At 42.5% G+C, this 3,504-nt stretch overlaps 1 long non-coding RNA gene across 2 annotated transcripts; it reads left to right on the forward strand.

Annotated features, from left to right (window-relative positions):
* The first annotated feature begins 388 nt into the window (after positions 1-388).
* LOC139068942 (uncharacterized) lies at positions 389-2,560 on the forward strand. Of its 2 annotated transcripts, XR_011520189.1 has the most exons (3): positions 389-2,072; positions 2,178-2,415; positions 2,482-2,560. It is a non-coding gene; the product is annotated as an uncharacterized lncRNA (long non-coding RNA). The 2 variants fall into 2 exon arrangements; XR_011520188.1 differs by having other exon boundaries at positions 389-2,415.
* The last annotated feature ends 944 nt before the right edge of the window (positions 2,561-3,504 follow it).

The following is a 3,504-nucleotide window of genomic DNA, read 5'->3' on the forward strand; positions in this document are numbered from 1 at the left end:
GTGCCACCGGGCAGCCGCAGCAGAGACGATCTCTGAAAAATGTCCACGACACGGACTCCGTTGTTGTCTGGAAGTTTGTTTTTTCAAGTTAAGAAAAGAGGCGGACATGTTTCCTAAATCCTGCATCAGTCCAAGCAAGGCAACTTCTTTCGGTTTTTATTCCGCTAGCAGCCATTAGCACTGTGCATTGTTGTGTGCGTCAGTGATATTCAGTCTACGAGGAAGTCGTGCAATGACAAAGGTTCCGCCGTGCTCGAAATGCAAGCTGCGATTAAATGCGTTAATTTTTTTTAACGAGTCTTTTTTTTCTTATTAATCATAATAACGCGTTAAAGTCCCAGCCCTAGAAAAACTCAAAATGATAGGGGGGCTTGTGATTATTTTACGGGGGCTCAAGCCCCCCTAAAACGGACCTAACGACGTCAGCGCCTTTAACCCAGAGCATCTTTTGACAAGCTGTCAAAAACTTGCTACACGCTGAAGCTGACACAGCAAACGGTTCCTGCAGAACAAAGCTGATACAGTTCCGACTCCCTCAGAGTCCTTTGTAGCGTCATGAATGGCCTCTTATTTGTGACAAAGGTCACATTTTCCCAGCTGGGTCGAGCTGGGTCGAGCTGTAACTTTGTCCCACAGATTAACCCGCCAGGAGCCGTGATGTCTCCTAGACACCATCTTCATCTGTCTGCTGTTCCGTCCCAAGATGAAGGACACTTCAAGATTTTAAAATAATAATTTAATAAACTGTTTTACTGTTTATTACAATCATCATAAATAATCATCTTGGTTCAGTATAAATGTATTTAATTACTTAAATGACTTATTATGCTTTGGGTAATAACAATTATTATTATTTATGATAATCAGTAATGTGTGTTCAGTAAACCAGAAGGTCATCTTGCATGTTAACCACCTCACGCAGATGGGAATCCAGGGTAAAGAGTAAACCATCTCACATGTCTTTACTTCATGACAACAAGCTTTCTGACGCTGAGAGGGCGTGTTCTGAGGTTTCGTTAAAACCAAATCTCCGTAGTTGAAAGTCAGTTCTAGAACCCACCAGAGGACGAGGGTCGGCCGCCCAAGCCTCGCTAAGCTGTTCTGTCACCCGATAGAATTGCTCCGAATAGACGCACCTGTTTCCAGCTGATGCAAAAACTCCTTCAGAGTCATTGATTTTGAGACGCAACTAGTTTCATCAGTCGTGTGACCCACGGAGACATCTCAGGACCGATTTGAGACACACCGAGGTCTCTCTACCAACCTCGTGCCCGGAGGAAACGATCTCCCTGACATCTCGGATCCACGGAGGGTCTCCTGAACTGGGTGAGGTAGACATTGTCTGACAGATGGCGTCCGATGCTGTTCTCTCTAACAAACAACTGAGTTAGCTGCAAAACAACTTTCCACCCAGAACCCATTTCTCTCTCTGAAAGAAACCTTCTGAGAGTCATTCACGCATCCAAACCTCGCATTTCACTTTAGCTTTCATTCAGACACAGGTAAAGCTTTTAATAACAAGTTTCATATCAAGCTGTTTCAAATAGTCAGTTACAAATTGTCATTTTTAAAAGTGTTAGTAATGAATTCTTAACTTTTTTAAACCTGACTCTTCTTTGAAACGAAACACAGAATGGTGTATATGTTTGGTTATTGAATAAGCAAAGATTCCTTTAACTTCTGATTCAATAAATGAACTTTTGCTATTAAATTTAATGATCTTAAATTAAACCTTAATATTTGGATTAAAATATAGACCAAGACAGTTGGTGTATGAACTTCTATCGATTGCATTAATATCCTAGATATTTGTGGATAATACAAGTTCATATACTAATGTCCGATCTTTTCTCTGGATCTAACCAAACTGAAGCAAACAGTGTTAAATCCTAGTATGTAGATTAACCGCTACTGTCATGGTTTGTGCTGAGTCTAACTGTGTTGTGCTGAGTGTTTTCTGTGTGCAGGTGGGTGTGCCTGGAGAGCAGCTGCTGCCTATCTGCTCATCAGTGGTCAGGGGATTTAAGGAGCGTCGGGACAACTCTTCAGTGCCGGATGATACTCAACATTGGGTAGAACTCATGCCAGAACCTTGCCAGTGTTTTGAAGTTTATTTTGTCTCTTGTGTACCTCGCCCTCCTAAACTTATCTGTTCTGTTTTCCTCCGACCTCCTCAGGAGCTTCTCCTCCTCCAACCAAACCTCCACCATCTGAAAATAGACTCACCGGATTTCAACCCTGCCTGCCAGCCCGTCGCTCGCCCCTGACCGCCTGCTCTCCTACCCCCACCTGCCAACCTGGACAACCCGAACTCTGGTGCTCAGCTCCCAGCCACACCTGCCACTCACTCGACCAGCTCAGCCAGCCATGACTTGTCTCCCCCCTCTCTATGCCTTTACCAACAACCATGAAACCGTAAGCTACTAACTCATATTCCTCATATGGTCAATCTGCAAATACTCACTCCTGTCTCCGCTCTAGAACTCTACCGGAACCACCCGAACTCAGACCATCATCTCCACCTCCCCATCGTTCATAAAAATAAACCCTTTTTACTTACCTTTGTCTCAGTGTGTGATTCTGCATGTCGTGGGTCAAAGAGCTACTGCCCAGCATGACAGCTACACCTTCTAGACGCAAACCAGTTCCAACCTGTGTGCCTGGCGACATCTCTGGACTGGAGAGTCGGTGCTGCGGTTAATCTACTGAACCTCTGTGCCCAGAGGTCATCCGACCTTCCTGACCTCCGGATCCGTGAAGAGGGTCTCCAACAAGGGTGAGGTAGACACAGCATGAATTGCATCTGATGTGCTTTTGATAAGAACCAACTTCACAGTTTGATGCAAACCAAATTATTTTCACATCAGTTCTTCTAGATACAAGGTTCTGATAAACACACACACCATTAAATCACCATGCATCACATCCCATCCACTTAGATTCATCCATCATAGTCGTCTTAGTTTCCTAGTAGTCATGTTTTTATTTCTTTAGAAAACCAATTCTTATCTTTTATCAACCTGACTCTGAAGTGAGATGAAGTGTGTTTGATCCCTGAAAAAGCAAAGAATCTGAATCTTCTGATTAAACATCCAAAGACCAATCAGGTTGATATTCTATGTTTATATAGAGTATCACAGCTTATTGGTCATAAGTAAAGGTAATATATTAAGCTCAAAAGCAACTGTATTTAACCCTACTACATACTGATATTGAGGAATGGGTTGCCATCAGTCAGGATTTGAGTAGATTTATTGAATGCCAGAGTGATTCACAGTTTTTATAGGTCAGAAGAACATGGCAACTCTTTGCAGATATATTTAGTAACGTTCAATGAAAACTTAAAACAATCCATATTTCAGTAACTATAGGAAAACCTGACAAAAAGATATTTCACTTTGTGAAAACCAGCAAAGATCGTTGGCCAAGGGAGTTTACATCAAGTTTTGTAACTGACTTTGGATATTCGTCACTCCCATTTTAAAAACCGCCTAAAGCTTATGA

Source organism: Nothobranchius furzeri, chromosome 3 (assembly GCF_043380555.1).
Source record: "Nothobranchius furzeri strain GRZ-AD chromosome 3, NfurGRZ-RIMD1, whole genome shotgun sequence".
Classification (NCBI taxonomy): domain Eukaryota; kingdom Metazoa; phylum Chordata; class Actinopteri; order Cyprinodontiformes; family Nothobranchiidae; genus Nothobranchius; species Nothobranchius furzeri.